Source organism: Budorcas taxicolor, chromosome 2 (genome assembly GCF_023091745.1).
Source record: "Budorcas taxicolor isolate Tak-1 chromosome 2, Takin1.1, whole genome shotgun sequence".
Lineage (NCBI taxonomy): Eukaryota > Metazoa > Chordata > Mammalia > Artiodactyla > Bovidae > Budorcas > Budorcas taxicolor.
Window position 1 is genome coordinate 99,705,344 of NC_068911.1, and position 13,361 is coordinate 99,718,704.

At 36.8% G+C, this 13,361-nt stretch overlaps 1 protein-coding gene across 1 annotated transcript in view; it reads left to right on the forward strand.

Moving 5' to 3' along the window:
- LRP1B (LDL receptor related protein 1B) overlaps positions 1-13,361 on the forward strand; it is a 1,834,206-nt gene that overhangs the window by 385,552 nt on the left and 1,435,293 nt on the right. The window lies entirely within an intron of this gene.

Sequence of the window (13,361 nt, forward strand, 5' to 3'; positions counted from 1 at the left end):
TTTTTCAGGAGGAGCTCCACTTCTTTATGTTCATAAAATGTTCAGACTTAGCTACTGCTTTTTAAACATTGCATGGTGAGCAATGAACAGGCTTAACACAGCTTGTCTGGAGACCTGACAGAGCTTACTGGCTGCCATTTTCTCACATTTGGACTGAAATAACCTGGACTCAAAACTGGAGATGGAGAGATACATTAGAAAAAGAGTAAATCTTGGTTTAGAAAGGTAATTCAAAGTGGAAAGAATGTTGAGAAAGCATAGATCAAGTATGTTGTTAGGTCTTTTCCTTCTTAAATATTACTTTTATTTAAAGACTGTGACAGATATTCCTTTTTATGATTGTATAGTTTTAAAGATGATGTTAATAGAAGGTAAATTAGTGAATTACAAGATATTAGAAGTTAGAATTTAATTTTCTTTTCAGAAATAAACTGTGTTTTCTAGAACCTAATTCTGTCCTCCTTAGTTTTAATTCAAGTTTTTTATTACATTTAAAGCAAAATTCCAGATAGACATGTGTGAGCTTCTTTAAAGACTGAAAATCGTCACATTGCCAAATACTTCCTCAGAGGTGATTGTGCAAATTTGAATATCTTAATCATATTTCAATGACATGGATCATATGAAAATATAAATGAATTCTCTAGTAAAATCTAGAGTTGTGATTTAATGGAGACAGGGATATATGAATATATGTTAATAGTAAAACAAGGGATCAACTTAAAACAAATATCAATACAAAAATAAAATGGCATTAAATATATGTTGATTCTTGGAAAAAGTACCATATAATTCAGATTGAAATTTAGAGGATATAGTTGCTTACACTTCTATCTTTTCCTGTTCTAATTCAAGTTTCCAGCTGTTTCAAGTTTCACATCTTTATCACAAGTGGCAATATTTGTTTTTTTTTTATTTCTTAATTTGCCAGTAGGGCACTGATTGTATCACTTTGGCCTTTTTAATATTTCTAAATTTAACCAAATAAAGTATTCTAAAATACCTAAATAATGCATGACCTGTGGTAGGCTTAGAAATAAGGGAAAGTATATTTGGATCTCTACCTGTTATTTACCTTAGTAGAGGGGCTTTCTCCTACTTCTGTGGCCTTGCACAATGACATAGAATGGTAGGATCAAGATGACTGAGTGATACTGTGATTCCAGAGTCAGTGGTTTAACAAAATATTTCTGCCTTGAGAAAATAAAATTAGGAACATGTTTGTCTGCTTGTTCAGGTAAAGTGCCCTGGACTCTATCACCAGATAGAAGGGACACCAGCTTTATCATAAATGTGGTTTGTGTTTAGAAAAGATGATCGATTGTAGGCAAAAATATACCATGAGAATTAAGAGTATTTTCCCACCTTCAGCCTTCCTCCTGATTTTGAGTCACACTCAATGAAGAGATGTTTTCTCAAGGGTTAATTAGGGACCTAATTAACATCAAGTCTCTAAGGACATTTCCACTTACTAGAGACATAAGATAAAGAAATAGATTAATTCAAACACTGCATTAATTTTTGGAAATGCTTTCCTTTGTAGAAAAATTCTGTCTAAATCACTTCTATCTCCATCGCTTTCTTTTTGTTGCATTCTGAGCACATATTCTGGAGAAGGAAATGGCACCCCACTCCAGTACTCTTGCCTGGAGAATCCCATGGATGGAGGAGCCTGGTGGGCTGCAGCCCATGGGGTCAAAAAAAATCGGACACGACTAAGCAACTTCACTTTCACTTTTCACTCTCATGCATTGGAGAAGGAAATGGCAACCCACTCCAGTGTTCTTGCCTGGAGAATCCTAGGGATGGGGGAGCCTGGTGGGCTGCCGTCTATGGGGTCGCACAGAGTCGGACATGACTGAAGTGACTTAGCAGCAGCAGCAGCAGCAGAAAAATATGATTCAAAGATGGATATGTTTCCTTTTCCTCATAAAAGATCCTGAGTACACTTGTAATATATTTGTGACCCTTGTGAAAATTAATAAGGAGAAAAGTTTAATAATTTGGAGCTGATAGTTTGGTCTTGGGAATGCTTTTGTATCAACTAAATTGTTTTCTGAATGGTTTCCTAGAAAAATCAATTTCTTCTTGGTAAAGATAATGAAAAGATATCTATTATTAATGATTTTCTATAACACTGATGTTTTAATTTCCATAATTTAGCTTCATTTAAAGAAAGAAAAATGGACTTTTGTATATGGGTGTAGCTGTATGTAGGAATGTGCTTATAAAAATTTTACAATAGGAAAGTTCAAAATTACCATATTGTATTAAAAAAATTCACATCTTCCTACATAGTATTTAATATGGGTGGTAATATCACTATCTAGATTGCATGAACAATGAAAACACATTATACATACAGTATGATGCCTCTCAATACAAGATGTTGTTGCTTAGTTGCCAAATAATTTGCGGCCCCAACTCTTTGCAACCCTTTGGACTCTGGCCCACTAGACTCCTCCATCTGTGGGATCTCCCAGGCAAAAATATTGGAGTGGATTGCCCTTTCTTTCTCCAGGGCATATTCCTGACCAAGGGATCAAACCCACATTACTGCATTGGCAAGTGGATTCTTTACCCCTGAGATACAAGGGAAGGCCTTCAATACAGGATATTTCCACAAATTCCTCACAATCGTATAAAGAAGTGAACAAATTCAACTAACAGAGACCAAATGAACTGAGGTGTATCAAAACACTTTTAATATTTGCTGTCCTTAAGGTAATTCCTTTTGTTAATTCTTAAAGAAGCTGTGAAGAAGAGAAACCCTCTTTTTATTCACAATCCTGGTTAGATTACGTTTGCAGTGCAAAATGGTCGTTTATTTAAATGCTCATGGGACTGATAGTCTCTGTGGCCCTATCTGCTCTTACTCTATTAAAAGAATCTGAGAACTCTTCCGGTCACTGTGAAAAGGGAGTCTATCTTCTGTGGCCCAAGAAAAGTGATTGTGGTTGGTTTCCAGTAAACATTTCAATGTCCTTTTAAATTCAAGGGGATAAAGTGTGTAAAGAGTCTATTAAAACTAATTAGGGAATGAAACTCTGACATCTGAAAAGCTCCCTACCCAGACACACAAGTATGCATACATAGACACATGTACTGTTCTTTTCTGATCTTTCTATACTAGACCTGTTCCTACATGATTCTCAGTGTATAATATATTCATTTAGTGTGTTTGATCAGGAATCAAAAGAAGAATAGGATTTCTTAAGTATTATCTAACTCCTTGAAATAATGCATATGAAAAAATTTAAAAATTCCATTTAATTATTTTACTTGCCAATTGGAATGTAAATTTCCTTATATATGCAATTACATTTTTCTCTACCCACAATCTAACCTAATCTATTTATTTTAAATTCTAGTAATTCTAATGTATTTATTTTAATGTATTTAATTTAGATACCAACTTATATTTAAAATTTTATTTAGTTTTCTTTCATGTTGCTCTTCATAAAACTAAATTCTTATGAGAAGATGCCAAAAAATCCTGAATGTGATTTACAAACTAGAGGCTTTCTCAGAATGGACCAGGATAAATGGCAAACCTTATTATCTATAATGATTCACCATAGGAAAATTAGTCATCCTTAAAACTTCTTGTGTGAATCTCATATATTCTAAATATTCCAAAAAGTAATTAATCTAGCCCAATTAATTAAAATTAATAGATTTGATAATATTAAATTTAATAAATATAATAAAAATAATTAGGAATTAATTCTTAATGCAAATTCATGACTCTGTTCTCTCATTTATCCAGAAAGGAAATATTTTATCTCATTGTGATACTTCATTAGTCATTATAGCACAGACTTCAAGCAGCACAAGGATAGCTTGTAGCTGCCAAAAGGGGCTTCCCTGGTAGCTCAGTAGTAAAGAATCTAACTGCCAAAGGAGGAGATGCGAGTTTGATCCCTGGGTTGGGAAGATCCCCTGGAGAAGGAAATGGCAACCTGCTCCAGTATCCTTGCCTGGGAAATCCCATGGATAGAGAAACATGGTGGGCTACAGTCAGTGGGTTGCAAAACAGTCGGACATGACTTAGTGAGTAACAAAAAAAGAACTGAAAAGAAAGGAAAGAAAGAATGAAGTTAGTGGATTTGATAAAGAAAACAAATGCATTTGGTACATTTTGTTGTTTTTACTTTCATTTAATTGTATGAATGAATCTTCTTCTATTTCCATTTTAAAAGTTCCTGTTGAAAAGTACTGCCAGTCTCTTTCTCAATTAAAATGAGTTCACCATGCTATATACAGAAAGGAATTTCAGCATGCAGAATCCGATAACAGAGGTATGGACAAGAGTGAAAATTGCAAGCAGTGTTATGAAAAGCGTATCTGTCAGCTTGACACATGTGGAGGGAAACTTCACAGTGTGTACTCAGTCATGTAAAACATTGGTTGAGCTAGAAAACAAGCAAACTGGAATTAGCCAGAAGGACCTGGATTTGTCTGCTCAAACCACTTTTGATTACTAAAGCTCCTACAACTTAAGAGTGAAAGTGAAAGTCACTCAGTCCTGTCCGACTCTGTGACCCATGGACTATATAATCCATAGAATTCTCTAGGCTGGAATACTGGAGTGGGTAGCCTTTCCCTTCTCCAGGGGAACTTCCCAACTCAGGGATGGAACACAGGTCTCCCGCACTGGAGGAAGATTCTTTACCAACTGAGGCACAAGGGAAGCCCACAACTTAAGAGTAGATCCTGCTGTATTCTTTTCTTTGTATTGGCTTGTGTTAAGGTAATCAGATAATCACAAATCTATCTTAAGTGTAAGCATTTCCTCCAAAGAGCTTAGCTTAATTAATTGAGTTAGTTCAGTGAAAGGCTATGATCCTTAACATTTGTTGGTTTCAGGGCCAAATGAATGCTTCTTTGAAACAAAGGAACAGTTCTTAGAAAGAATAGATCTTCTACAAGTGTATTATTCCTCTGCAAGACTGTTGTATATATTAATGACACCTATATGAAATTAGGATAGTATAACTTTGTACAGACTATTCTAATTATATATATAGATGTGTGTACACATATGTATATATACACAATACATAGGTACACATATGTGTACATATAAGTACACACACACACATATATACACATAAGTATATATATTTATTTTTTCAAAGTTTTAGTTTTTAAAATTCTGCTTAATTAGAAAGACACTTTTCAACACTGATTTATCAGATATAATTATAAACTAATCCTGCTAAAAAAAATTGGATTTCAACTTTCAGCTGTTTGAATATGTTGACTTCTAGAGATAGTTAACTAGCTAGCTAGATACCCGTGGGGGGAAATGACTAAGTCATTTGGTTCAGTATAATCTAAGATTGTTTTTTGGAAATGAATCCTTTTGTAATCGACTGACATGTTTGATTAATGTTAGTATTATTTTTGTAAAATAGAAAAAAATAGTGCATAGACCTAATAGCTTAAAATGATCTAACATTGAAGGATCTAGCTTAAAACAAAGATATTCTCTATTAATATATCATCTCAAATTCGGTATCTATCTCTCTTCTTCAATTAGTTTCAAACTAACAAACTATTTCAGTATTTTTTGACCAAATCTTTTCTGCGGTGATAATCCTGGTGCATTATGGACCTTCAGTTGTTGTTAAATTGCACTCTAGTTTCAGATGATTTTATTCTGTTGAAGTAGATGTAAGTCAAACATGGATCCACAACTCACACCCAATAAAAAATTGGGTGTGACAATAAAGTATTTATTTTGCTGCTTAATATCTATAGAAGAAATGGCAGTTGCTTGACAGACAGCTTTACTCCTTGGCTCAAAGAACTCCTATTATACCTGTGTCTCAAACATAACCGCCTCTTCGACTGAAGGCCTCATGAAACCATAGAAAGTCAAAGAATCAGGTTTCTCACTCCCGGTAATCTCTCCCCGACAGAAGAGAGTTGTTAAGAGTCCCCACCAATTTTGGAATTGTTAATTTATATGAATATTCATGCACACTGGGACTCATCATTTATCTGGATCTTTCCCTCACCATCTTTTTCCTGATATGATAGAAAACAAAGAATAGTCTGTAAGAAACAAAAAGGGTATGAGGTCAAAATGGGTAGTATTCTAAATGTACCAGTAGAAACCCCAGTAAAGCTTTCCCTATATTCAATTCATGTATTAACGTCAGTAAATGTTTATTGAGCATTGACAGTATTTCAGATGCTTCAAATGCTTCAGAAACCCTAGGGATATAGAAAATCCTATTTTCTGCCTTCATGGAATTCACATATCTTAATGGAGGGAGGTAAAAATGTCTGAGGAAGAATAAAGTGAGGGGCATCTAATTCTGCTTTAGAGGATGCAGGAAAATTTCCCAAGAGAATTGATCTGCATCTCACTCTAGGAGTTGAGTAGGTAAATGAGGGAAGGAAGAACATTTCAAATGTCAGGAACTATATGGACAGAGATACAAGTAAGACATCATTGTACACTCAAGACAGTTCATGCTATTTGCTAAGTTTGAAGCATAGAGTCGTGAATGGAGAGAGATGAACTTAAAGCTGAAGAAATACTTGGTCCAGACCTGGAGTGGTTGTGTTTGAATAAGTATATGGTGATAGTTGTTGTTTATTGGCCAAGTCGTGTCTGACTCTTTTGTGATTCCATGGACTGTATAGCCTGCCAGGCTTCTCTGTACATAGGGTTTACCAGACAAGAATATTGAAGTGGGTTGCCATTTCCTTCTCCAGAGGATCTTTTTGAAAGAGGGATCGAACTGACATCTCCTGAATTGGCAGGTAGATTCTGTACCTCTGTGCCACCAGGGAAGCCCTGGGATGTTGTATGACCCACTTAAAATGTACTGCATAAAACTGAAAAGAGAAAGACTATGAAAAAGGACACTAGGATATATTCTCAACAATATTATAAGGATGTTATAAAATGCTGTTTTACAATTAAACATATAAAGACTAGCTTGTTGCATATATGTATTAATAGCTATCTAACTTATTCTTCAATGGTTAAAATGCATTTTTATAATCATGAAATTTTGAGCTATGCAGCCATCTATACATTCACGTGTGAAAAGAATAGAAGCAAAAAGAAAAGGAGAAAAGGAAAGATATAAGCATCTGAATGCAGAATTTCAAAGAATAGCAAGAAGAGATAAGAAAAAAGCCTTCTTCAGCAATCAATGCAAAGAAATAGAGGAAAACAACAGAATGGGAAAGACTAGAGATCTCTTCAAGAAAATTAGAGACACCAAGGGAACATTTCATGCAAAGATGGGCTCGATAAAGGACAGAAATGGTATGGACCTAACAGAAGCAGAAGATATTAAGAAGAGCTGGCAAGAATACACAGAAGAACTGTACAAAAAAGATCTTACAACCCGGATAATCACGATGGTGTGATCACTCATCTAGAGCCAGACATCCTGGAATGTGAAGTCAAGTGGGCCTTAGAAAGCATTACTACAAACAAAGCTAGTGGAGGTGATGGCATTCCAGTTGAGCTATTTCAAATCCTGAAAGATGATGCTGTGAAAGTGCTGCACTCGACATACCAGCAAATCTGGAAAACTCAGCAGTGGCCACAGGACTGGAAAAGATCAGTTTTCATTCCAATCTCAAAGAAAGGCAACGGCAAAGAATGCTCAAACTACCGCACAATTGCACTCATCTCACATGCTAGTAAAGTAATGCTTAAAATTCTCCAAGCCAGGCTTCAGCAATACGTGAACCATGAACTCCGTGATGTTCAAGCTGGTTTTAGAAAAGGCAGAGGAACCAGATATCAAATTGCCAGCATCCGCTGGATCATGGAAAAAGCAAAAGAGTTCCAAAAAACCTCTATTTCTGCTTTATTGACATTTATATGCCAAAGCATTTGACTGTGTGGATCACAATAAACTGTGGAAAATTCTGAGAGAGATGGGAATACCAGACCACCTGATCTGCCTCTTGAGAAATATGTATGCAGGTCAGGAAGCCACAGTTAGAACTAGACATGGAACAACAGACTGGTTCCAAATAGGAAAAGGAGTATGTCAAGGCTGTATATTGTCACCCTGCTTATTTAACTTTTATGCAGAATACATCATGAGAAACGCTGAACTGGCAGAAACACAAGCTGGAATCAAGATTTCTGGGAGAAATATCAATAACCTCAGATATGCAGATGACACCACCCTTATGGGAGAAAGTGAAGAGGAGCTAAAAAGCCTCTTGATGAAAGTCAAAGAGGAGAGTGAAAAAGTTGGCTTAAAGCTTAACATTCAGAAAATGAAGATCATGGCATCCGGTCCCATCACTTCATGGGAAATAGGTGGGGAAACAGCGGAAACAGTGTCAGACTTTATTTTGGGGCCTCCAAAATCACTGCAGATGGTGACTGCAGCCATGAAATAAAAGACGCTTACTCCTTGGAAGAAAAATTATGACCAACCTAGATAGCATATTCAAAAGCAGAGACATCACTTTGCCAACAAAGGTCTGTCTAGTCAAGGCTATGGTTTTTCCAGTAGTCATGTATGGATGTGAGAGTTGGACTGTGAAGAAAGCTGAGTGCCAAAGAATTGATGCTTTAGAACTGTGGTGTTGGAGAAGACTCTTGAGAGTCCCTTGGACTGCAAGGAGATCCAACCAGTCCATTCTGAAGGAGATCAACCCTGGAATTTCTTTGGAATGAATGATGCTAAAGCTGAAACTCCAGTACTTAGCCACCTCATGCGAAGAGTTGACTCATTGGAAAAGACTCTGATGCTGGGAGGGATTGGGGGCAGGAGGAGAAGGGGATGACAGAGGATGAGATGGCTGGATGGCATCACTGACTCGATGGACGTGAGTCTGAGTAAACTCCGGGAGTTGGTGATGGACAGGGAGGCCTGGCGTGCTGCGATTTATGGGGTCGCAAAGAGTCGGACACAACTGAGCGACTGAACTGAACTGATACATTCACATTGATCAGTTTCTAAAACAAGGCGTGTTAAGTGTTATTCTTTAATGTGTCACTTTGATGAATTTCATATATGGAAAAGTCAAAACAGATGACATGGGGAGCCATATTAAGTGAATTATTTTTAGAGGAGAGTTAGTTACTGGGAAACTGTACTCAACTACATTAAGCAACTGAAATTCCATCTTTAGCAAACTACCAAAATACTACCTTAGTTGATGCCTAAGTTTTATCCTCTTGTATCTTAACTTTGGGAAATATATGACTGTTTCAGTATTATTTAAAAGTATTAATTACAACAAACTGTCACTCAGTTCTCTACTCAGCCTCAACTGTAAGGCCAAATCCCCTATAATTCATTATTTGGTTTTTGACATAAGCAGGTTGATACTTAAAAAAGTAAGGAATTAAAGCAGGTAGCTAAGGTTGAATGGCATCCTCAGGAGTCACACAGTTTGAGAATAGTTTAAATACTGTGACCTTGAGTTTTCATTTGCAGTTTTGACTAGTGGGCCTTAACACACGGACTCAGAGAGATGCATGAAATTGTTATGCTTCAGCGTCCCTTTCTGACCTGTTCTTTAAGCAGCAAGATGGCTTATAGAAAATCTACTGAAAACCATTTTGAACTATTTGTTCCCTGTCAGTTTTATTAATTGATTGATCAGAAAAAAAATGTCCTGCGTGAACAACAAGCGGAAAAACTATGTAACAAGTTTGAAGGATTGAATGTTTCAATTTCACTCTTAGCTCTATCCCCTTGAGAAAATTTGTGCTTTCATTTGATGAGGAATGTGGAAAGGAAATGCAGAAGTTCATTTTAACTCTTTGAAGTAGTTTTGCAATATTACAAAGAGAAAGTTTTTTTAAAAAAAGCTCTTTAAGAATTTGACTTTTATAGTGGAATCTGGAAGGAAAAAGAAGAAACTTGTCATTCAGTGGAGAAAGATTACATTTTGAAGTAAAAATCAACACTGTGCCATTCCATGAGAAGTAACTAATAAACAGAAGATTTGAGATGTGTTAAATTCAATCTGAAATTTTAATAAATCTTACAGAATTCTATAGAAAGAGATTTTCACATTTTACAGCCAATATTTTCAATTCTGAATTTCCAATCTGTTCAAAATTGCAGAACAAACCATTTCAGTTGCCTTTTCTTTGATCCATTGTTATCACTTATATAGAAAACTCTATTCCATGGAATTATATAGGTATTAATATCATGACAACTAAATATCTGAATTTTAAAACAACATTCAGAGAAACAAAATAGCCATGAGAATTGTGACTTCAGAACTCCCCATAATCGGTCCATAATCAAGTGTAACTACTATTTATACTTTACTCATGTGAAAATATAGAGAAATATGCATCTGTATTTTAAATTTCTCCAGACTTTTCTGCATCTATTTGTATATTTGAGTAGTGACACGATAAACTCAGTAAACATTAATCTTTATTGGGGAAAAACACCACCCTGTTTTATTTGCACTAGTGGAGAATTTGCATTCTAGCTTCCCAATAGGTTTTTGATTAAGAGAAAGCATGGGATTTGAAGTTTTATTTCACATGAGACCTCTCTATGACACAAGGGATTGTACACCAGGGCAGGCAACCCACTGTGGTTGTAGAAACCGTAATATGCCAACCAAAATGAGATCACTGTGATCACAGGGCTTCTTCTGAATTAGGTCAGTGTGACCAGAGCCAAGCTTCAGTGTTAGATCCAAGGAGAATGGGAAGGACAAGCCCCAAAGTGCACTTTCAGTTCCATTAGCTGAAACTTGCGATGTGTTCTCATTCACACTATAGGTGTAAAACCAAGAGTGCCAAGAAAAAAATCTATACAGTTCAATAAACATCTTTGAGATTTATCCCATATTCTCAGAACAGAAGCACGGAGAACCTAAATAGTCTAATTTTTAGTTAGCCAAATTAAATATTACTTAAGATATCTCTAAGAAATTTGGAGAGACATATTAGTATGTAAAAATGCTCTTATATCTAAGTAGTTTCTATAAAATATGTAAATATTATACACAAATTATATATAAATTTATTACCTGTAAATACACATAGAAATATTAATATAAGCATGTGAATATATATTCTGTTAGATTTCCCTGGCCTGTGTCTATTGGACATCTAGTTGAAATGCTTATTTTAGGAAATTGTAAAAAATATATATATCTTTATGCATTCCACCTATGTTGTGGTCCACGTGTTCCTGTTTGTTAAAATCAGTGTAATACAATGTTTTTACTAGTCATATACTTACTTTGAGTGCTGTGAAATAAAGGGAAAGTTGCTCAATTGTGTCTGACACTTTGTGACCCCATGAACTGTGTAGTCCATAGAATTCTCCTGACCAGAATACTGGAGTGGGTAGCCATTCCCTTCTCCAGGGGATCTTTCCAACCCAGGTATTGAACCCAGGCCTCCCACATTACAGGCGGATTCTTTACCAGCTGAGCCACCAGGGAAGCCCAAGAATACTGGAGTGGGTAGCCTATCCCTTCTGCAGTAGATCTTCTCAACCCAGGAGACAAACCAGGGTCTTCTGCATTGCAGGAGTGGATTCTTTACCAACTGAGCTACCAGGGAATCCTGGCAAATTGAGTTCTGTGTCCTACTCCCCAGTAACGTCCATTTCCTTTCTTATAAATCAGATTTGGATTCTATTCATTTAAACTAATTAAGCATAATGAAAAGAATCTACCTGTAATGCAGGAGACCCCAGGTTGACTCCTGGGTCAGGAAGATCCTCTGGAGAAGGGATAGGCTATCCACTCCAGTATTCTTGGGTTTCCCTGGTGGCTCAGCTGGCAAAGAATCCTCCTTCAGTATGGGAGACCTGTCTTTGATCCCTGGGTTGGGAGAAGGGAACAGCTACCCACCCCAGTATTCTGGCCAGGAGAATTTGGGCAGGACCAAGCAACTTTCACTTTCAAGTATATTTGTGATCAGAGCCTAGGAATCTGTCCCAACACAGTATAACTTACCTTTCCAGGGTAATTTTTCAGTGCACATATGTCTTCGTTTAATTCATCTTTTTTTTCACCCCCTACATATGTGTCTTATACCTCTAAGAAACTGCAAGCAACTAAACAAACTTATGGCAGTGCAGTGGTAAAGAATCTGCTTTCTAACACAAGAGACGAGATGAAAGAGACAGGAGTTCAGTCCCTGGGTGGGGAAGATCCCCTGGAGAAGGAAATGGTAACCCTCTCCAGTATTCTTGCCTGGACAATTCCATGGACAGAGGAGCCTTGTGGGCTACATTCCATGGGGTCACAAAGAGTTGGACATGACTGAGCAATTGAGCACACACACAAACTTACATTTAACTTCTAGCTAAATCATTTCCCATCAAGGACACAATCAGCTGGGCAGAGAAGACAAACACAGGAAACAGAATGATGAAGTGCAGAATTGCATGGGGCTGTGCAGAATAACTCACGATGGGTAGTACTTCACTGCGTGCTGGAAATATTGACCTGAAACAGTGTGCTCTTTGTCAACAAGTTTCACTCCTGCATTCTACCTAAAGTAATTTGCTCTTTTCAGTTTTGTTTCTTATCTACTAGAAATATCAGCAAAATGCAAAAGGGATGCAAAGTTCTTCTCAGTGATTATAACTACAAATAGAGAAGCTGCAATAACTTTTTCTCAGTATGAAACAGAAATGTAAGATGATAGGGCCAAAAGGGACTTTGAGAGATCATCCAGTCCATCCGTTTGCCTTTAGGCTGATTTGAACCCAGACTTGTCTAGACTGATTGCTATCTTCCCAATTTGGACAGCCTCCAGGAGAGAAATCCTAACCACCATTTTTAGTAACACAATCAGTGCTTAGCAGTTTGCACTCTGAGCAAATGCTTAGATATTATATTGTAAAATTCCCTACACCCTCTCAGTTTTTAGCTTTACCTTTCCATTAGATTTAGATTCTGTATTCCTGTGGCTTAATTGTGTTTTTCTTATACTTTTGCACATATCCTTAAACTTTCAAAACCTCTAAAGTTAGAAACTATCCATCCCCCAAAACCAAATGTGTGTCTTGACTAGTGTAATTGAATGATCTAGCTCCTGACTCCTATGATTCTCTTTTCACTTTCCATTCTTTCTACACCTTGTATACTTAGTGTTTTAGAGAAGGCAATGGCAAGCCACTCCAGTACTCTTGCCTGGAAAATCCCATGGGAGGAGCCTGATAGGCTACAGTCCATGGGGTCGCTTAGAGTCAGACACGACTGAGCGGCTTCACTTTCACTTTTCACTTTCATGCATTGGAAAAGGAAATGGCAACCCACTCCAGTGTTTTTGCCAGGGACGGGGGAGCCTGGTAGGCTGCCATCTATGGGACTGCACAGAGTCGGACGCGACTGAAGCGACTTAGCAGCAGCAGGAACAGCAT